Source organism: Psammomys obesus, unplaced genomic scaffold (assembly GCF_907164565.1).
Source record: "Psammomys obesus unplaced genomic scaffold, mPsaObe1.curated_primary_1811, whole genome shotgun sequence".
Lineage (NCBI taxonomy): Eukaryota > Metazoa > Chordata > Mammalia > Rodentia > Muridae > Psammomys > Psammomys obesus.
Window position 1 is genome coordinate 1,663,071 of NW_026596120.1, and position 24,297 is coordinate 1,687,367.

Below are 24,297 nucleotides of genomic sequence, written 5' to 3' on the forward strand. Positions count from 1 at the left end.
CCAGCTATGGGTCTCTGTACCTGCTCCCATATGTTGCCTGAGAAGACATCATTTATCTTAATTATCTGTGGAATTTCTGTTCAGGTGTCAGTGAATCTTATCCCTGTTTAAGACGTTTTCAGCCCTCACCATAATGTGCTATCTCACCACAGTTCCCATGTGGTCTGTTACTGTCTTCTTTATGAATTTCAGGGTATGATGGGTAGATTTTAATATCCTAGATGTTGATGTGGTCCGATTAAAGTTTGTGTTTACCGTTGAAGTTGAGTAGGTCCATCTTATGGGGCTTAAGCCCCTTTTCTACCAGCATCTGTCAGTTTAGTTTGAGTACATCCGCTTCATTGAGTTTCAGTGCAGTCAGCCCCTGTGGCCGTGTTCACACAGTTCTGTGGTTCTCTGTAGCTCTTCTGGCAGAGGCAGGTGAGCTAGAGTTGGAAGATGTGGCTGGGGTGAGTTTTTGGCTCTTCCCAGCAAGGTGATTTCCTTGAGGATCTGCTTCTACCTTCCCCAAGCATCTACCTACCGAGGGTGAGTGCAGTTTTCCAGCCTCTGCTTCACAGAGCTTGTCATTTGGCTGTATGTAATTTCATTTCCCCCATCTCTCTTCTTTTGCAATCTTCCTTTTCTAATCTCTTCCGGACCCAGCAATTGGGGGATTTTCCCCCTGTCCTTGACAGACTTATTCATTCAGCTCTAGCTTAGAGTTTCTTGTTTTATCTAATCTTTCATCATTTGTTGTTTGCTGTGATCCCCCATTGTATTTTCATGCTTCCACCTCATTTGGAAGTCACAGATTCAAGTTTTCTTTCAGTTCTGTGGGGATATGGGAGAACATTTTCTGTCCACACTCTGCCATCTTACCACTCAGAAGTTAGATCTTTGATCAGACGACTTCTCTGCAGTATTCTGGGGGTCTCCTCACAGCAGCTGTTTGCCACATGTTCATTCTGCATTCCAACTTGCTTTCTATGCAGTGCATATGCCGCCATGATTGCTTCCAAAGAAGAGAAGAACAAAAGTTCAAGTAATTAAAGACTTTACACAGTCCCTCTGCTCAAAATAGAATTGGCCTAAACACACTATGGAGCCTGGGGTGATGCTTTAGCTGATATTGTGCTTGCTGAGTAAGCATTAAGTACTGACTTTGGATTTCCAGCACCCATGTAAAAAATGCAGACATGGCACAGTGGGCTTTAAATGACCCTGTGTTGAAAAGGACAGGAGGATTAGTGGGGGATTGCCAAATAAGTGAGCTCCAGGTTCAATGAGAGAGAGAGAGACCTTATCTCAAAACACAGTGTAGAGAAACAGATACTCAGCATCAGTCTCTGGTTTCTACTATGAACACACATGTGTATCCTACACACAGGCACATGAACACACAACAAATATTTCACATGAGAAGGGCCAGAGAAATAGACTTTTTCACATGCTTCATAGAATGTGATATCGGAAGGTTGATGATAGTAGAAATGACACAAATGTAGATAGAATTTCCACATTTACTCCTCTTCCTTTATCTGTACCTTACTCTGATTTTCACTAAGTAGAATATAACAATTGACAAGGGCAAAGGATATTGAAAAGCCAACACTAACACTATTCAGGCACAGTTATTGATTCGTTCTCAGACGTGAACAAAGAAAAGCACCATTTTTCATGATCCTAAAATTATATCGTGTCTCCTACGACTTTAACATTATTATTATTTTTTGTTGTTAATCAAGTCATAAAAATTTGCCACCAAATCACTTACAAATGAAAAGAGCTGAAGCAGAATATGAGACGAATTGCATTAAAAACAGGTTAACATTTTCTCTTTCCTGTCCTTCTGTAGCACATATTCATAGGTGATGGCTGCCCATCTTAACTGCCTGGCAATTCTTCCAAGGATTTACTCACACCATGCATTTAATGACAAATACATGGGAATCATTTGAGATGAGAATTGAGATGCCTCAAAACTGCAGTCAGTATCTCCCATTGCTTTATACTCCATCAAAGATGAAGCCAGCTGACTTCAAAGGAAGTCAGTACTTGCATCAACTCTGCAGGGGTGTTGAGTAAAATGAGGAACGAGGGAAAAACACTATTATGTTTTAAATTTCAAGTCCTAAATCATTATTTCCTAGCTGTGCATGAGGTTACTTAGACAGAAAGTAAACTGTTCGTGTCATTGGGATGATGATATAGGAGGATCAGGAAGCTTAAGAAGAGGAATTTTTAAAGTCACATTAAACCTCCTCTCTCCTGGTGTGTCCATGTGTCCCTGAGACTCTATTTTTCAGAGATGGCACAAAACACTCTGGTACCCCCATTATACCAGGTGCCTGCTGGGGATTGACCTGTTTCAGAATTCTATTCTCAAGAGAAATAATTACAGGATACTCCGGAAGATAATTCAATGCGAGACATTTAAAGAGTCAGTAATATTTGTTTGAGGAGCCTCTATTATTTAATGGGAATTCAGCTGTTTGTAAGTATTGGAGATGCAGCTGTTGATCTTAGAATAGTTAAGGCACTCAGTTTTCTTGAAAAATACTGACCTCACCAACATGTGTACAGAAGGTTGCTTTGTGTTTGGCACTATACTGAAGGTGTAGATTTCCAAAGCTGAAGAAAAATTAAAAAAAACTAATTCATTAAAAATGTCTTTTATAATGCCTACTACTTAGAGTCATTTCTAATACCATTCTTGAACTTACTTACGAACATATGTGTATTTTGCGACTAACGGCAAAAAATTGTTTTCATACTAATTTGGAAAACATATGTAAATAAAGCATGTTTAAATTGATAGGTGAAAACTGAGTGTACCTCCTGATTTAGGTAAAGTGTCTCAGTACAGCAATATGTGATTTATAATGTTTCTTAAATGGTCTTACATAATTACTTTTGATAAGTAGGTACATTTTTGTCAGAGGCTGTGTTTGAGTTAGTGTTATGATGGAACATGAACTAAATCTGGATAAAAGACTAAATGAGGCTGACATAATTTACAGTACTTTCTTGTAATTTTGGAAGAGAATCACTCTTTGCTATGAGAATTTGGTCTCTTTAGATTACTTTGTAATCTAAATGTCCATGTTAGATGGCCTATAAAAATTCATCACTATGTCCTTTTGCTCATTCTGCAATTATGAACACATACATAAACTTGTGTAACCAGGTTATTATTTTGATGGAATGGGATAAAAAGATTAACTGTGTCTGAGTATGAGAAATACTGATAACTAGACAACAGTCAACATCTGCATTTGTGTGGAAACATGCTACCAACATTCTTTATTGTACTTAGTTTTCGGTAAGGATACGGTTAACTGCTCCCTTTTCATTCTAGGGGCTGGTTCTGTCTTCAGTTGTTCAGATGAATATACTACCATGAATAGAATAATCTTTGCTTTTGAGATGAGGTCTTGCATTGCTATCCTCACTGTCCTCAAATTTTAGGTCTCAAGTGTTTTTATTTCCTCAGCCACCTGCATATGGGGGCACACTGCTACATGGTACCACAAGTGGTACAAATATGACCATTTTTAAGTTGGCAGTTTCCAGAACAGGGTTCATGGAGTTCAGCGCCTGAACAAATCAGTTGTATAGGGACAAATATAAATTAAAAAGTCCTTTTTCATTTTCAGTGTTGCTTATGCCTTATAAATACATGAGATAATAAATATAAACTATTTGTGTTGGTTATTTTTTTTAAAAAAATAGATATGCTGAAGCAAATATTTAAAACTTCGTAAAGGGCATACCGATTTAAAAGTTCACAAACAATTTAATTCCAATATCTTCAATGCTTAATGATATGTATTACATCTCAACCAAATATTATACATACTAATAAAAATTTATTTAAATAAGAGTTAGCAATGACATCTGTTAATAACTAAGCCTGTACTAATGGATAGGACCCACACTTCTCAAATACAGCTGATTTTAATGTATTTCATTTCTTGATGTAAAGTACCTGAACTCTGAAATGAGATTAAAACTTAAATATAAAAAAAAGTCTTTATATGTAATGTTTGAGTATATTTGAACATAATAAAGTACTTCCCACAGATATCTGGTTGGATACCTTCTGCTTCTAGTTTGTGTCTCCATAGGATGGTAGCTTCAGGGTGATGGGGCCCCTGACCCGGAAGCATTGCTGCTTAAAGAGCCATTTAGCACATTAACTTTGCATCTTTGACGCTCTACGAAACATTACCTACAAAATTATGTATTAAAGCAAGATTGCAAGAGATGTTTTTAAATTACAGAGACCACAACTGTATGGCTGGGTCTGTGAGTGAATTGCAACTTCTTTTTCTCGTTCAACAAGACAAGATACAAGTCAGATGTTTTTCTGCTGAAGGAATAGAATTACTTGGGTTTTTTTTCCTTTAAAATGTACATATGCTAATAGAGAGATAGAGGGGAACATTAGTAGACAGGAAAAATGAGCGTGGGCCTCAGAGATGACCACTTCTTGTTCCAATAGAACAGTGCAAGGAGAAGCTATGGGAAGACATCTTTAGGGAGCTAGGGATCCTGGTATCTAAACAGGACCAATAGGGGAAATAGAGGACCCAAGGTGCCTCTAAGACACTCACCCCTGAAACCTGACTGACACACTCTGAGCTCTGGGGCCCTTCCTATCTCAAAGAGAGCTATTTGCAGTAAAGCTGTCAGCTTCGCCTTCCTTGTGGGTGGGTCCTTCATTTTTCCCAGATGCTCAATAAACAAGTTCAGAGATCCCCTACATGACCTCTAACACCCTGCTACACTTCCTTAATAAAAACGCACAGATTTCTTTATTAGTAAAATTGATTTGGGAGGCAATCATGGAGGATCTGGGAACAGGAAGGAGTTTGGGGATGGGGAAAACATGATCAAAATATATTGTTTTGAAGTTTTTTTGTTTTGTTTTGTTTTGTTTTGTTTTTCAGGCTTTCTCTCTCACTTCATTTTATTATTTTAACTTTTTTATTTTTTATATTAATCACAGGTTATTTACTTTGTATCCCAGCCATAGTCCCCTTCCTCATTCCCTCCCACTCCCACCCTCCCTCCCTCATCTCTTCCCTGACCCTTTCCAAGTCCAATGAAAGGGGAGGACCTCCTCTCCTTCCATCTGACCCTAGCTTATCAGGTCTCTTCAGGATTGGCTGCAATATCCTCTTCTGTGGCCTAGCAAGGCTGCTCCTCCCTCGGGTGGGGGGGGCATTGAAGAGCTCGCTATTGATTTCATGTCAGAAATAGTCCCTGTTCTCCTTACTAGAGAACCCACTTGGATACTGAGCTACCATGGGCTACATCTGAATAGAGGGTCTAGGTTAAATCCATACATGGTCCTTGGTTGGAGAAACAGTCTCATGAAAGACCCCTATGCCCTGATATATTTGGTCCCTGTGGAGCACCTATACTCTCCACGTCATATTAACTCCCCCTTCTTTCACATGATTCCCTGCACCCTGCCAAAGGTTTGATTATAAATATTAGTATCTGCTTTGATACACTGCTAGGTAGAGTCTTTCAGAGGCCTTCTGTGGTAGGCTCCTGTCCTGTTACTTGTTTGTTCCTACATCCAATGTCCATCCCATTTCTAAGTGAGGATTGATCATCTTACCCTGGGTCTTCTTTCTTGTTTATCTTCCTTAGGTGTATCGATTTCAGTATTTAGCCTATCTTATAGCTCTATATAAGTGAGTATTTACCATGTGTGTCTTTCCGCTTTTGGGATACCTCACTCAGGATGATCATTTCTAGGTCCCACCATTTACTTGTAAATATCATGATTTCCTCATTTTTAATTGCTGTGTAGTATTCCATTGTGTAAAAGCACCACGGTTTCTGTATCCATTCCTCAACTGAGGGACATCTGGGTTGTTTCCAGGTTCTGACTATTATGAATAAAGGTGCTACAAACACGGTTGAGCAAATGTCCTTGTTGTGTACTTGAGCATCTTTTGCATATATGCCTAGGAGTGGTATAGCTGGATCTTGAGGATCTGGGAACAAGAAGGAGTTTGGGGATGGGAAAACATGATCAAAATATATTGTTTTGAAGGTTTTTTTTTAAACCTTTAAAAACAAAACTCTTGAATTATCAGTAAACTCTTCTTGTTTCTAAAATGCCACCATGGCCTTATTTTTTTAAGATAATATTTTATTTCTTAAGATTTGTTTTTAAAATATGATTTACTTCATTTTATGGGTATACATGTGTCTCTAAGTGTACGTATGTGCACCTTACGTGTGCAGTAGCCCTGGGAGATTAGGAAGGGCTCAGATCCCCTGGAACTGGAGAAACAGATGGCAGTTAGCTGTCACCTGTGTGCTGAGAACCAAATCTATGTCCTCTGCCAGAGCATCAAGAAGGCTTGACCATCTCTCAGCCCCCATTTTCTTCTTGAAACATGTTAATGGTTTATCATTTTTTAAAAAAATAGATGAGCAAAAATTGTCTTTTCCATTATCACCTACTTTTTCTTTTTAATATGCTCTTAATCCATTTAAGAGTGTAATAGCTTCCATAACGTTTTATAAATTGAAATATGGAAAATATCTAAAACACCACAGTTCTGATTCATAATTATTTGAGAAGATCAGTGTCAGAGACCACCATTTTGCCAGTTGGGGAGCTTGAAGTTTAACCTAGCCTTCCTACTCCTGTGTAGTTAGTTTGTCATTTAAATGGGAAATTGAACTGGCTTTTTTGCAGTAATGCTATCATTAGGCTTCCAGTCTGGCTCACCAGTTACAATTTATTAAAAAAAACAAATGACAGCAGATGTTATAACAGCTACATTAGGAAAATTATACCCATTTAGCTCTAATCAAGCCAATTTCTCACCCATCTGAAGACAAGAGAAGTCGATTTAAAGAGTTCTGAGTAAATGGAAAAACATTTGCTGAAGTAACCCAAGGTAGATAACCTGATTACCCATATGGGAAATAGTTCTCAGTTGCTCCTGCTATTTGATATGCTGTTTATTGCAAATACTGAGAATTTTTTAAATGATGTTTTTATTTATTTTCTTTTGAAACTTCACACAATATATTTTGGTTATATTCTCTTACCTCCCCTAACTTCTCCCAAACCTTCCTTCATTTCCTTCACTACCCAACTTCACATTCTTTCTTGGTCAAGAAAACAAAGAAACAGAACACGGAGTCTAGTTTGCAGTGATGGACTGCTTCCAGTCATGACACCTTTCCTGTAGTGTGGTTGATATACCCAGTGTTACTCCATCGATTTTCCTTTTCCTGAGAGTTATAAGGTGTAATTTGCTTCTTCACGAAAGGTGTGCCTTTGTGCCCACTTCCCCTCTTCTATGCTGGGATTTTTCTATGCTTGAGCTTGCGTTGAAAAACTCAAAAGCATTTCCTCAAGTCAGAGACACGTTAAGAGCATCCATTCTTTGCTCTTTTCTTCAATATAGTACTTAAAGCCTTATCAAGAACAGCGAGTGATGGAAATATAAGGGAAAAATAAAAATACCTTATTACTCTATTTCAGTAGTATGTTTCAATTCACTAAAGACTTAATCAGAAATCCCCTAGAGCAAATAAATACTTTCAGAATACCAAATGAATATACAAAACAGGTAGCCCTCCAAAATATAACAATGGGAAACATACTAAGAAATGTATTGGAGATAGGAGGGTGGTAATGATAAGAAGAGAGAGTGAGATAAAGAGAGAGAGAGAGAGTAAACCTAACTAAGGAAGCAGTACTCCCACAATGAAAAACTTAAAACACTGAAGAAAGAAATTGTAAAAGATAATAGAAGACAGAAATACCTAGCTACCATGGTTTTGGATCAAAAGAATTAATAATGTGAAAATAGCTATCCTACCAAAGGCAATATGTATATTCACCTCAAACTTAATCAAAATCCACATGACATTCTTTATACATAGGCATACAATCCTGAACAATCCTGGAGGTATTGTTATGTCTGGTTTTAAGCTATACTACAGAGACATAGTTAAAAAAAAAATAACACAAAACATCATCAACAAAGAAAACACTATAGTACTGGCACAAAAACAGACATAAGCATAAAAGAAATAGAACAGAGAAACCACCCTCCACTGCACTCAAATACAGTGGGGGGTGGAGGGAAGGAAGATTCACCATGTATCAGTGATTAGTAATTCACTATATAGATCAAGCTGGCCCGGAACTCAGAGATCCATGTGTGTCTGCCTTCCAAGTGCAAGGACTGAATGTATGTGCTACCATGCCCAGCTCTGTACCTGATGTTTTACAAAGAACAAATAATTAAATAAATACATCCAGGAGGAGAGAGGGCATCTTCAACAAATAGTAAAAGCAACCCTGATATTCACACGTAGAAGAATAAATATAAATCTTTTTATCTTTCACCTTGAACAAATATCAATTCCAAATGGATGAAGGATCTCAACGTAAAACTTTAAGCTCTGTACCTGATAGAGGAAAAACTAGAGAATACATCCCATAATATAGAATAAGTAAAGCCTGGTAAAGACTTTTCAAAGCAAGCTATTTGGGAAATAAAACCAACAGTCAACAAATGGGCATGAAATTAAAGAGTTTCTGAGCAGCCAAGAAAACTAGATCAAGTAAAAAGGCAGTGTACAGAATAAGAGAATTTTCTCCCAGTCACTACATAACAGATGATTAATGTCTAGTCTATACAAATATCTAAAACTCTTTTTAAATCTTTTAAAAATTATTATTATTTATTACAATGAATTCACTTTGTATCCAGGCTGTGGCCCCCTCCGTTATCTCCTCAAAATCCCACCCTCCCTCCCTCTTCTTCTCCTATGCTTCTCCTGAGGACCCTTCTATCTGACCCTAGCCTATCAGGTTTCATCAGGACTGACTGCATTGTCTTCCTTTGTGGCCTGGCAAGCTGCACTCCCCAGGAGGAGGTGGTCAGAGAGCCTGTCACTGAGTTAATGCCATAGAAAGCCTCTGCTCCCCTTATTAAGGAACCCACTTGGAGACTGAGTCTATGGGCTACATCTGAGCCAGGGTTTTATGTCCTCTCCATGCATTGTCCTAGGTTGGGGTATCAGTCTCTGCAGGTCCACCAGTGCTCAGTTTTATTAGCTATGTTGGTCTCCTTTTGGAGTTTCTGTCCCCTCCAGTTTTTTCCATTTCCCCATTCTTTCATAAGATTCCCTGTACTCTGCCCAAAGTTTGGCTATGAGTCGCAGTCTCTGCTTCAAAACCTAGATCAGTACTCTTTCAGAAGCCAACCATGGTAGGCTCCTGTACTCTTCCCTGTATTCTCCTGCTTCCAATGTATACTGTCTTTGTCCTTCAGAATGAGGATTGAGCATTGTCCTTGTTGTTCAGTTTCTTTAAGAGTATAGATTTTAGTATGTTTATCCTATATTATATATCTAATAACCATTTATGAGTGAATATATACCATGTGTGTCTTTCTGCTTCTGGGTTACCTCATTCAAGATGATCTTTTCTAGTTCTCACCATTTGCCTGAAAAATTCATGATTACCTTCTTTTTAATTGCTGAGTAGTATTCCATTGTGTAAATGTACCACATTTTCTGCATCATTTCTCTATTGAGTGACATCTAGGTTGCTTCTAGCTTCTGGCTATTACTAATAAAGCTTCTACAAACATCAATGAGCAAATGTCCTTGTTGTATACTTGAGCATATTTTGGATATATACCTAGGAGTGGTATAACTGGATCTTTAGGTTGTACTATTCCTAGTTTTTGAGAAAGTGCCAGATTGATTTCCAAAGTGTTTGTACAAGTTTGCACTCCCACCAGCAAATGGAGGAGGGTTCCCTTTCTCCACATCCTCTCCAGCATGTGTTGTCACTCGAGCTTTTGATATTAGCCATTCTGATAGGTGTAAGGTGAAATCTCAGGGTTGTTTTGATTTGCATCTCCCTGATAACTAAGGATGGTGAACAATTCTTTAAGTGTTTCTCTGCCATTTGATTCCTCTACAGAGAATTCTCTGTTTAGCTCTGTAACACACTTTTAAATTGGATTACTTGATCTGTTGCTGTTTAGCTTCTTGAGTTTTTTATATATTCTGGATAATAGCCCTCTAATAGGGTATATAAAGGGTTGGTAACGATTCTTTCCCAGTCTGTAGGCTGACATTTTGTTCTGATGACAGTGTCCTTTACTTGACAGAAGCTTTTCAGTTTCATGAGATCCCATTTATTGATTGTTGATCTTAGAGCCTGTGCTGTTAGTGTTCTGTTCAGGAAGTTGTCTTCTGTGCCAAACAGTTCCAGGCTCTCCCCCACTTTTTCTTCTAACAGGTTTTGTATGTCTGGTTTATGTTGAGGTCTTTGATCCACTTGGACTTTAGTTTTATGCAGGGTGACAAATATGGATATATTTGCATTTTTCTACATGTAGGCATCGAGTTAGACCAGCACCATTTGTTGAAGATGCTGTCTTTTTTTTTCCGATGTATGCTTTTAGCTTTTGTGTCAAAAATCAAGTATCCATAGTTGTGTGGGTTTATTTGTGGGTCTTCTCTTCAAATCCATTGATCCTCCAGCCAACATGTTGTTTGTTTTCCTTTTTGTTTGTTTGTTTTGTTTATTTATTTATTTATTTATTATTTTTATATCGATTACAGTTTATTTACTTTGTATCCCAGTTGTAGCTACCTCCCTCCATCACTCCCAGTCCCATCCTCCATCCCTTATCTCCTTCCTGCTCCTCTCTAAGTCCACTGATGGGGGAGGTTCCTCCATCTGATCCTAGCCTATCAGGTCTCTTCAGGGCTGGCTACAATGTCCTCTTTTGTGGCCTAGCAAGGCTGCTCCTTCCTCGGGAGGGGAGAGGTCAAAGAGCCAGCCATTGAGTTCATGTCTGAGACAGTCCCTGTCCCCCTAACTAAGAAACCCACCTGTATACTGAGCTGTGATGGGCTATATCTGGACAGGGGTTCTAGGTTATATCCATTCATGATCCTTGGTTGGAGAAACAGTCTCAGAAAAGACCCCTGGGCCCAGATATATTTGATCCTTGTGGAGCTCCTGTCCTCTCCAGGTCATACTAACTTCCCCTTCTTTCATATGTTTCCATGCATTCTGCCCAAGATTTGGTTATGAATCACAGCATCTGTTTTGACACACTGTTCTTGATAGATTCCATCTACCAAAATTAAGTCAAGATCAGGTAGAAAGAAAAAGCCCTGGGCCAGATGGTTTCAGCACAGAATTATACCAGACCTTCAAAGAAGTGCTAAATCCAATCCTCCTCCAACTATTCCACAAAATAGAAATAGAAGGAACATTACCAAACTCATTCTGTGAAGCCACAGTCACTTTGATACCTAAACCACACAAAGACCCAACAAAAAAAGAGAACTTCAGTCCTATCTCTCTTATGAACATTGATGCAAGAATTTTCAATAAAACATTTGTTTGTTTTCTTGATGTTAAGATTTTTAGTTACCATGAAATTCTGCCATTCAGAAATGATGAACACACAACAGCAATAGATGTATGTAGAAGATTGGGTACCTCAGTATTTCATGGTGGATAGAAGAAGTACCCATGAGGACCCACATATTTCTGAGAAGCTCTTCACTGTTAATGGTTTCTAGAGTGAATGAGAGAGTGTGTGTGTTGTTATGAGAGAGGGAAAGAGAGGAGGGAGGCAGAGAGGGAGGGTAAGAAGGACAAAAGGAGGAAAAGAGATTTTATTTAGTGTTATAGCCATTTGAGGTCTATTTATAAAGGGGTTTAGAAGAAAATGGAGGGAAATAACAGAAGGTAACGGCCGGTGGTTTTCTAGTAGAGGAAAGTGGCAGATAATGAGGTTATTTATTTAACAAGCCAAGGTTATCACTTTAGCAGGACAATAATTCTGCCATAGAGCCAATAATTTTATTGATTTTTTTATGACTATAGCTAACTGTGGTCCCTCCAAATGTGACTTTGATATAGAGAGAATGAAAAATCCAAACCTTCCACAAAACACATGTTTACATTTCTCATCTATTCAGACTTGATATTTTTACTTGGAGATCTAAAATTTGACAAAACCTCAACTGCATAACTTTGACTTAATTAACTCAATTTGAGCCCCAGGAACTATTGTGTTGTTTTTCTTACAAGCTCTCTGACTCCCTCTGACAGGAGAAGCTTAAGAGACCCCAGGACAGTAGACAGCTGCAACCCAAATCATTCCCTCTTCTTGCTTATCGTTTCCCTTGAAATAGGTGCCCTCATTGACCTTAAGCATTAATCAACTAGAATTATTCAATTCCATGCTAATACAATCAATAAACAACAATTCGCTGCTAGTTAAGACAGATTGTATTGAAAGCAATTAGAGCTTTCCATTTAAAGCCTGCAGAACAAGAACAAAACCCCTCCTTGCAGCTCAGCTAACTAAATTTTCTTCTTTCCAGGTTCTCCATCTTTCTTTATCTTATACCGTTTACACAAGCACATCACAGCAAGGGTGATGTTTTATATTATAAGTCAGATTTTGCTTTTTGCTCCTCAAAGCCCTGCGATAATTCTCCAGTTTAATCATAATAAAAGCCAAGCTTTTTATGTTTTATGAGGTCTCACACAACATGGTCTCTCACACCTCTCCACCAAAGCCTCTTCTCTTTGCTCACTCTGCTTCACTCCTGACTCCTTTGCTGTCCCTAGAACACAGCTAACTGTGTGCCTTGCGATGAAGGTCACTTCTGTCTACCAGACTACTCTCCCAGAGCAATAATTTTGTTACTTCTCTTAGGCCAAGCATGTGTGAACTCAAACATAACACATTCAATGTGATCCATGTTATACAACCTACTTAAAGTAAAAGCACTCTCAAGTTCCATTTTACTGCTCAATATTATTTGAAAATTTTATTTTTTCAATTCTATGGAATTTAATCATGTATGGTATTTAGTATTATGTTCATAGACACTAGAACGTAGCTATAAATTTATGGCTTTGTTTTTTTTTTTGTTTTTACATAATAGTTTTATTTTTATTTTTTTATATTCCCACCAGCAATGGAGGAGGGCTCCCCTTTCTCCACATCCTCTCCAGCATGTGTTGTCACATGAGTTTTTGATCTTGGCCATTCTGATGGGTGTCAGGTGAAATCTCAGGGTCTTTTTGATTTTCATCTTCCTGATGTCTAAGGATGTTGAGCATCTATATTCCTCTACAGAGAATTCTGTTTAGCTTCGTACCCCATTTTTTAATTGGATTACTTGAATTATTGCTTTTTAATTTCTTTAGCTCTTTATATATGCTGGATATAAGCCCTCTGTCAGATATAAGGTTGGTGAAGATCCATTCCTAGTCTGTAGGCTGCCGTTTTGTTCTGATGACAGTATCTTTTGCTTTACAGAAGCTTTTCAGTTTCATGAGATCCCATTTATTGATTATTGCTCTTAGAGCCTGTGCAGTTGGTGTTCTGTTCAGGAAGTTGTCTCCTGTGCTACTGAGTTCTAGGCTCTTCCCCACTTTTTCTTCTAACCGATTTAGAGTATCTGGATTTATGTTGAGATCTTTGATCCACTTGGACTTTAGTCTTGTGCAGGGTGATAAATATGGATCTATTTTCATTTTTCTGCATGTAGACATCAATTTGGACCAGCACCATTTGTTGAAGATGCTGTCTTTTTTCCATTGAATGGTTTTGGCTTCTTTGTCAAAAATCAAGTATCCATAGTTGTGTGGGTTTATTTCTTGGTCTTCTATTCAGTTCCATTGATCCACCTTTCTGTTTCTATGTCAATACCATGCAGTTTTTATTACTATTGCTTTGTAGTACACCTTGAGATCGGGGATGGAGATACCTCCAGATGATCTGTTGTTGTACAGGATCGTTTTGGAGATTCTGAGTTTTTTGTTTCTCCATATGAAGCTGAGAATCTTTTTTTCAAGGTCTATAAAGAACTGAGTTGGTATTTTGATGGGAATTGCGTTGAATCTGTAGATTGCTTTTGGCAGGATGTCCATTACTCACAGGTTATTTACCTTGTATCCCAGCTGATAGCTTTGTTCTGACTTAAGTATTTTGAAAACTGTTTCATTATTTGTATACCAAATATCTAGAAAAAAATTAGTACTTGGAAGCTAAATTAATAAAAATTAATTAAAATAATTTCTCACTCACAGAACAAGTTTGTTATAAAACATGCCATAGATAAACCAAAAAAATAATAAATATTTCTATAACAAAAGATTTCATTAAAGGTTGGACATACATTTAATCTTAAGAAGATCGTGCCATAATAATGTAATTTGTTGACTTTCAAGTAGAATTTTCTACATTACATAATTTCTTAAATGCGACTGTGTACATATGTGCACACACACACACACACACACACAGAGGGAGATAGATTGATAGATCACATATAATCTAATGCTTTGCCTTGACCCTTGAATCAGAAGATATGAGTGTTTCTGTGCTGTTATTTAACAAAGCTGTGAGAAATAAGAGAGAGTACACTGACCAAAAGTAGAATCAGTGAATGACAAGTATAAAAGTGGAAGAGGCAGTGTTGAGTGTGAGAAGAGCGCTGGAAAAATTGCTAGCCTTTCAATATTGCCTTTAAATTCTCACGAGTACACAATTCTATTTTGTGATGAAGAAGAAGAACACTGGAAACCTAACTGTTTCTTACTGTTTCATAGTGCCCAGTACATAGTAAGAAAGCAATTAATAAACACATGTTTAATAAAAGCATGAACATTTTAATAATCCTAAGATGGCCTACCTAGCTGCAACACCTATGCACCACTATAACAAACATCAGGTTATAGATGCAAAAGTGGCACTCATATCTTGGTGGTAACCCACAGCTGTCTAATTGGACTTAAGACCCACCCATCAGGAGTAAAACCATGCCCGGTACTAGAAACTTCACATCATTCTTGAAGCCAGTAAGGTCATGGACCTTAGCAAAGAGTCTGCTACCACCATGTTGCTAGAGCATAACAATTCCTAACTATATTCAAAATTGTGCCTTTAAACCCACAGATAAGTGTAGCTTATGACCCCTCATCAAATAAAGCTATCTTTACAGCAAATGGAGACCATCACAAAAAAACACAACTGGACACAATGCAGAGATCAGTCAATTGTGGGGACCCCAGCCTCAGTGGATCCTTTTACATCACAGTTTCTTCATTTATGCCTCAGTGAACCTGGCAGAAGATGGGGCAGAAAGAGTTTAAGAGCAAAATCACCAGGAAAATGTCTCAAAATTCCCTACCTCCAGAAAACTTCTAGAAATGATCAACAATTTCAGCCTAGTGGCCAGATACAAAATTAAATTAAAAAAATTACTAGCTTGTCTATGGAACAATAAACCAACATGATGAGGAGTGGATCATGGATACAATCCTTTTCAAAATAGCATCAAATAAAATATCTAGGAATAAACCTAACTAAGGGAAAAATTTCTACAATAAAACTTTAAATCTTTAAAGATATTGAGAAAAACACTAGGATATAGAAAGACCTTCCATGTTCAGGGATTGGTAGAGTTAATATTGTGAAAATGACCATTTTCTCAAAGGCAATTTATAGAATCAATGTCACCCAACCAAGATCTCTACAACATTCCTCATGTGTATAGGAAAAACATTCTCAGGTTCATACCAACCACAAAAGACCCCATATTGCCAAATTGTCCTGATTACGGCTGTTGTTGCTGTTGCTGCTGCTACTACTACTATTACTAATAACAAAAGAACAGCAAAAATGATGATGCACGAGGGATTACCATTCCAGATGTGAATAAATGTTACAGAACTATAGAAATAAAAACAGTACGGTTCTGTGACAGAAACGGATATGCAAAGCAATGGAGGAAAGTAGAACAACTAAATGAGAGTACAAGGTACTACAGCCATTTGACATTTGACAAAGATGTTAGAAACCTACAATGGATGAAAGGTAGCATCTTTGAAACAGAGTGCTGAGAAAATTGGATGTCTACATGTAGAAGAAAGAAATCAGATTTGTATCTATCCAGCCCGAACAAAAATTAACTACAAATGAATCAAAGAGCTAAATGTTAAATCTAAAAAAAATCAGAAACTTCCCTAAGAAAAGATAGGAAGCACCCTACAAAATATAGAAATGTTAGAAATATAGGTGTAGAAATGGTTTTTCTGAATAGACATCATTGCTCAAGAATTAAGGCCAAAATTTGACAAGTCAGACCTCACAAAACTAAAAGCCTTATGTGCAGCTAAGGGAATAGCCAAATGAAGAGGAAATCTATAGAGTAGGAGAGAATCTTTTCATCTAACAGAGAACTAGTATCCATAATATATGAAGAACTCAAAAGCTGCTATAGCCTGACAGTGACAGTGGCCATTTCTGCCTAGGGCCCTTTGTGTTCCTCTTCCCTTGCATAACCCATACTTCAGTTTCCTGGCCGGCACCATTTCCTAGGACCCACCCTGATCTGTGATCCCCAAGACCAACATTGATTAAGGAGCAGCAATTTCCTTGGCCTCTCTGGGACCTACCCCAATCTGAGGTACTGGAGACCAGCAGGGATCAGGGAGCAGCAAACAAACCAGAAGACTGAGGCCGTCTGGGACCACGAGTTCTACCTACAACCCCAGAGATCTATTACCATCAGAGACCACCATGCCTACTAATAACAGAGTCAACCAAATTGCTGGATGTCAGAACAAGAACACCAGAAACAAAACTCAGGGCCATATGACACCACCCAAACCCAGCTATCCTACCATAGCAAACCCTGAAGATCTTATCACACCAGAATTTACAAGAAAATGAACATGAATCTGAAGTTATAAAAATGATAGAGGCCTTAAAAGAAGAAAGTTAATTTCTTAAAGAACTACAGAAAAATACAACCAAACTGGTGAAGGAATTGAATAAATCCCTTAAAGAAACACAGAAAATTACAATCAAACAGGTGAAGGAATTGAGTAAACCTCTTAAAGAAATACAGGAAAATACAACCAAATGGGAGAAAGAAATGAATAAAACTGTCCAGGACCTAAAAATGGAAATAGAAGCAATAAAAAAACACAATCTATGTTTTCTGTGTTTGGAGGCAGTTTGGAGATGGAAAGCCTAGGAAAGAGTACAGGAACTACAGACTCAAGCATCAATAACAGAATACAAAAGATGGAAGAGAGAATCTTAGGTATAAAATATATGATTGAAGAAATCAATACATCAATCAAAGAAAATGTTAAATCTAAAAAGTTCCTGACTCAAAACATGCAAGAAATCGGGTACAATATGAAAGACCAAGCCTAAGAATAGGAATAGAAGAAGAAGAAGCAGAAGCAGAAGCAGAAGAAGAAGAAGGAGGAGGATGAGGAGGAGAAGAAAAAGAAGAAGGAGGAGGAGGAGAAGGAAAAGGAGAAAGATTCCAAACTCCAAGGCTCAGAGAATATTTTAAACAAAATCATAGAAGAAAACTTCCCAACCTAAAGAAAAAAAATGCCTATAAACATTCAAGAAGTCTACAGAACGTCAAATAGAAACATTCAAGAAGTCTACAGAACGTCAAATAGATTGGACCAAAAAAAAAAAATTCTCCTGACACATAATGATTATAACACTAAATGTACAGAATGAAGAAAGAATATTAAAAGCCTCAAGGGAAAAAGGCCAAGTCACATATAAAGGCAAACCTATCAGAATTATCCCTGACTTCTCAACAGAGACTATGAAAGCCAGGAGGGCCTGGGCAGATGTCATGCAGACACTACAAGAACCCAGATGTCAACCTAGACTATTATACCCAGCAAAACTTTCAATCACCATAGATGGAGAAAACAAGATAGTCCATGACAAAACCAAGTTTAACCAGTATCTAGCCACAAACAAGGTACTACAGAAGAAACTGGAAGGAAAACTTCAACCCAAGGAGGCTCATTACACCCAGGAAAGCATAGGAAACAAATAACTCCACAGCTGCAAAACCAAAAGAAAGGAAGCATTCTCTCTCTCTCTCTCTCTCTCCCCCAATATCAAAATAACAGTAAGTAACAACTGCTCATTAATATCTGTTGACATCAATGACCTCAGCTCCCCAATAAAAAGGCACAGGCTAACAGAATGGATGCATAAATAGGACACATCATTCTGTTGTATACAGGAAACATATCTCAGCCATAAAGATAGACATTACCTCAGAATAAATGGTTTTGAAAAGGTTTTACAAGCAAACACAGAAACAAGGTGGAGCAGCTATTCTAATATCTTATAAAATAGACTTTCAACCAAAATTAATCAAAAGAGATGGGAAAGGGCACTTCATACTCATCAAAGGAAAAATCAACCAAGATTATATCTCAATTCTGAACATATACACCCCAAATGCAAGGGCACCCACATTTGTAAAAAACAAAAAAACAAAAAAAAAACCACATTACTAAAGCTTAAATCACACATTGGACCCCCATGTTAATAATAGGAGACGTCAACACACCTCTCTCACCAATGGATAGATCATTGGGATGGAAGCTAAACAGAGAAATAACTAAACTAACCAACTTTATTGGTGAATTGGACCTAACAACTATTTACAGAATATTCCATCTAAACACAAAAGAATAAACTTTCTTGCACTTCATGGAATGTTCTCCAAAATGGACCATATACTTGGACACAGAGCAAGCCTCAACAAATATAGGAAAATTGAAATAACACCTAGCATTCTATCAGACCACCATGGATTAAAACTAGACTTCAACAACAATAGAAACAATAAAATGCCTACAACCTTATAGAAACCGAACAACTCTGTACTTCATGACCACTATGATAGGGAGAAAATAAAGAAACAAATTAAAGACTTTCTAGAATGCAAAGAAAATGAAGGCACAACATACCCAAACTTATGGGACACAATGGAAGCAGTGGTGAGGGGAAAGTTTATAGCACTAAGTGCCTTCATAAAGTCAGTAGAGAGAGCTCATACTAGCAACTTAACAGCTTGCTTGAAACTCTAGAAAAAAAAGAAGCAAACACACGCAAGAGGAGTCAATGACAGGAGATAATCAAACTCAGGACTGAAATCAATAACCTAGAAACAAAGAGAACAATACAGAGACTCAAGAAAACTAAGAGCAACTAACTAAAAGACAGGAGGAGGGTATACAAATTAATAAAATAAGGAATAAAAAGGAGGATATAACAGCAGATACTGAAGAAATCCAAAGAATCATTAGATCATATTTCAAAAACCTATACTCCACAAAATTGGGAAATATAAGTGAAATAAATGATTTTATTGATAGATACCACTTACCAAAGTTAAGCCAACGTCAGGATAACAATTTAAATAAACCTATATCACCCAAGGAAATAAAAGCAGTCATCAAAAGCCTCTCAACCAAAAGAGCCCTGGGCCAGATGATATTAGCAAAGAATTCTGCGAGACTTTCAAAGAAGAACTAACACCAATACTCCTCAAACTATTCCTCAAAATAGAGACAGAAGAAACATTGCCAAACTCATTCTCTGAGGCCACAGCCATCCTGATACCTAAACAACATCAACACCCAACAAACAAAGAGAATTTCAGACCAATCTTCCTTATGAACATTTATGTAAAAATACTCAAAAAAAAAAAAAACACTTGCAAATTTAATTTAGGAACAAATCAAAAGCATCAACCACCATCATCAAGTAGTCTTCATCCCAGGAATGTGGTCTGGTTCAACAGATGAAAATCCATCAATGTAATCAACCATCTAAACAAACTGAAATAAAAAAAAAAAACACATGATCATCTCATTAGATCTGAAAATGCCTTTAACAAAATTCAACACCCCGCCATGTTTAAAGTCTTGGAGAGTGCAGGGAATAATATGAAAGAAGAGGAGTTAATATGATGTGGAAAGGATAGGAGCTCCACAAGGACCACATATATCTGGGCAAGGGGTCTTTTCTGAGACTGACACTCCACCAAGGACCATGTAAGGATATAACCTAGAACCTCTGCTCAGAGGTAGATCAGTAACCAATTGGTTTCCCATAGTAAGGGGAACAAGGACTATTTCTAACACAAACTCAATGGCAGGCTCTTTGATCTCCCCACCCCCCCAAGGGAGGAGCAGTCCTGCTAGGCCACAGAGGAGGACTTTGCAGCCAGTCCTGAAGATACCTGATAAAACAGGGTCACATGAAAGGGGAGGAGGTCCTCCCCAATCAGTGAACTTGAAAAGGGGCAGGGAGGAAATGAGGGAGGGAGAGTGGGATTGGGAGGGAATAAGGGAGTTAGATACAGCTGGGATACAGAGTTAATAAAATGTAACTAATAATAATAATAAAAACTAAATTAAATTAAAAAAATAAAGTGTTGGAGAGATCAGGGATTCAAGGCACATACTCAAACACAATAAAGACAATATACAGCAAGCTAATGGCCAACATCAAGTTAAATGGAGAGAAACTTAAAAGTCTTCCAATAAAATCGGGGACAAAGCAAGATTACCCATTCTCACCATATCTCTTCAATGTAGTACTTGAAGTTCTAGCTACAGTAATAAGACAAGTAAAGGAGACCAAGGGGATAGAGATGGGAAGATGTCAAAGTACCGCTAAGATGATTTGATATATGTGTAAGTGACCCCCAAGACTCTGCTAGAGAGTGCTTACGGCTAACAAACACCTTAGGCAACAGGTCTGGATACAAAATTAACCCAAAAAAGTCAGTAGCCATCCTTCACACAAATGACAAAAGGGCTGGGAAAGAAATTCAAGAAACAACACCCTTCACAATAGCAACAAATAATGTAAAATATCTTAGTTTAACTCTAACCAAGCAAGTGAAAAATCTATATGAAAAGAACTTCAAGTCTTTGAAGAAAGAAAATGAAGTTGTTAGAAGATGGAAAGATCTCCTATGCTCATTTATTAGTAGGGTTATCATTGTAAAAATGACCATTGTGCCAAAATTCATCTACAGATTCAATGTAATTCCCAGAAAAACTCCAAAACAATTCTTCACGGAACTAGAAAGAGCAACCATTAACTTCACATGAAAAAATAAAAGACATGGGATAGCCAAAACAATTCTGTACAATAAAAGAACTGCTGGTGGTATCAACATCCCTGATCTAAAGCTATACTACAGAGCACTAGTAATAAAAACTGCATGGTATTTGTATAGAAACAGACAGGTTGAACAATGGAACTGAATTGAAGACCCAGAAATAAACCCACACTCATATGGGTACTTGATTTTCGACAAATAAGCCAAAACTATTTAATGGAAAAAAGAAAGCCTCTTTAACAAGTGGTGCTGGTCCGAATGGATTTCTGCCTGTAGAAGAATGCCAATAGTGGAAATCATTAGTGGAAAATAAACACTGCCCTACAAATAACACTGTCCGCGATATCACCTCAGATTTAATGTAAATAGCTACCTTGCCACATACTCACACATGAATTTCTACACAGTCTCACAGAATGTTTTTTTTTTTTTTTTTTATGCAGGAAGACAATAGTTCTTGTATTTTTGCATGCATTTAGATTCATTCTGGAGATGTGGTAAATTTATGAATATAGATTACATTATCCTTCATGGTTTGATTTTGTTCAATAAAGAAATGATTGCTTCTGTATAAAGAAAGCTATATCCCTCCACCACTGTATCAACAGAATCTTCTCTTCTTTTGGAATGAAGCTGACATTACCTATCAAGTGTGACATGCTCGGTTAAAGCTGCACAACATGACACCCAATACCTATGAGTGTAAGCTTAAATAAGCCCCTCTGAGCTAAAAGTAGAATTACATTCCCCTAATTTATGATTATATAGAATCTTTGAACACATAAAAGATTGTACAATCTTCTTAATGTAATTTTCTAACATATACTTATATATGAAGAAAATATTTGGAACTCAAAGTAAGTACTAAACTACCCCTGGTCAGTATAAGGAAAAACACTAGAGGACTGTCTCCTGTTCAACCAAGAGCATACCTTTTTATTATAACTTAGTAAAATAAGTATTATATAATTCTCTAGCATTCAGAAAGGATGTTAGTAGTAAACAAAAACATTGTCATATTACAATTGTGTTCATGAACAATCCTCCAAACCTTGATTATCTAAGGACTAATAAAAAGTAATTTTCAGTGGTTATAATATTCTTGATATATCCCAGAAAAATACCTTAATTATCATTTTAAGTTATTTAATAAGATTATTCTAAACTTTGATAGTTTCTTTTATCAAAAATGTCATGATTATCATATAAGACATGAACAAGAAGAAAATCCATATTGTATGACTCCTAGAAGAATTAAATTAAATTCCATAAGGTGTGTATCTTTCCATATATAAAGTTGCAATAGTGGTAGACAAATTTTGGTGGTAACCAATAGTTATCTAATTAGACTTAAGACCTGCTCAACAAGAGGAAAATCATGCCTGGTACTAGAAACCTAGCCAAATACCCAGGGCTAGCAAGGTCATGGATCTTGGTAGAGAACCTACAACTAAAACATTATTAAACCAGCATAATCTCTAACTACATCCTACATGATTTTTCTTTATATCCACAAACACGTGTAGTTCTTAACCCTCATTAAGGAACTCTCATTTCTTTGCAACCGAAATAGACTATTTCAGAAAACCACAACCAGTCAAAATGTGGAATTGTAAATCTTTGTCCCAACAGAGATTTGTTGTGTTATAGATTTATAACACAACTCCTGAACCTAAGGATCAGGGGTTGTTGAAGAAGACTGGGGAGGGGAGAAATATTGTAAGAGCCAGAAGAACAAGAAGTTTATTTTGAGGTTATGACCCCGAGAAATGTCAGAAGCTATACACATGAAGTCTCACCAATATGGCTACATAAACATGAGCTTAAAACAAGGACAAGCCTTACCAGGCCACAGTAGAGGACAATGCAGCCACTTTTGATGAGAACTGATAGACTAAGATCAGAAAGAAGGAGAGGAGGACCTCCCCTATCAGTGGACTTGGGGAGTGGCATGCATGCAGAAAGGGGAGGGAGGGTGGGATCGGCAGGGGAGGAGAGAGGGGCTCATGGGGGGATACAAAATGAATAAAGTGTAATTAATAAAAAAAATAAAAGATTTAAAAAAAAAACAAGGACAACACAGACAGACATGCTAAGGTGGACTAGGGAAAGCTCTGTGGCCTTAACCTTGACAAATAACTATAGGTAACTAAGGAATTTAGAAAGTGGGAGAAATACTCTTCCCTAGGAGAGAGCACACCAATAGGATACCCAATACTAAATGGTCAGACTTGAAAACCAGGTAGTAACCTTATATTAGCCTTGATAACCTTATAGTAACCGTATACAGATTGAGTACGTGGAATTTATAAATATTCATGTATATAAATGTATATACACATATATAACAATGATTTTAAAAAAAGGCTATGAATTTAAAAGAAAACAAGGAGAGAGGAAATGTGGGAGGGTTTAAATGAAGAAAAAAAATTAATAGAAATAATGTAATTATACTATAATCTTAAAAAATCTGTAGAAACATATACTCACATACAGCTAAAGCTGTCGCAAAAAAAAAAAAAAAAAAAAAAGAAGCCATACTGCTGAACATGTGTGCCATGTGTACCTTTCCAGCACACCATTTTCAGAGGCACAGGCTCAAATTAGGCCACCAACCCCATCTCCTTTCCTGAAGCCCACTTGCCCCACGTTACCAAGCACGGATCTGAGACTCCCAACATCATGTTCACCCACCAATAACAACTTCACTGGAACCTATCTCTTCCACATGAACCACCCTTCACCGGGGAGGGCTGCAAGACTCATGCTAGCATCTCTACCCATCATCAAACTCCACCCATCACTCTATTTTCAAGTAGTGAGGGCCAACTTTTGCTGCTAAACCCATCCAGCCCTTCTAAGATCCCTTACTTCAGATCCCCACCCTCAGGCAGGGAACTGAAACTGCCACTACCAAAACTGCATGCCCCAGCCAATTCCACCCATTGCTGCTGTGTATACCTGAGCCTCACCTCCAACACACACACTAGAATCACACCACCAATTTCAATCCTGAATGGACCACTTACAATCAACTCCCTGTTCTGAAAGCCCAGGAATTGTTGCAGAAAAGGGTGAGGAGAAAGCACAAGGACCAGAAGACGTTGATGGCTATGAGGAAAATTTTTACTGCCAAAGGAGGCAGGGACAGTTTTCATTAAAAGTATGGTCATGGGTAAACACTCTGCCCCAGTGAATCCTAGAATATACAGGGAAGTACAGACTTATCTTGATGCCCGTTTTTTTTTTTTTTTTTTTTTTTTTTTTTTTTTTTTTTTTTTTTTT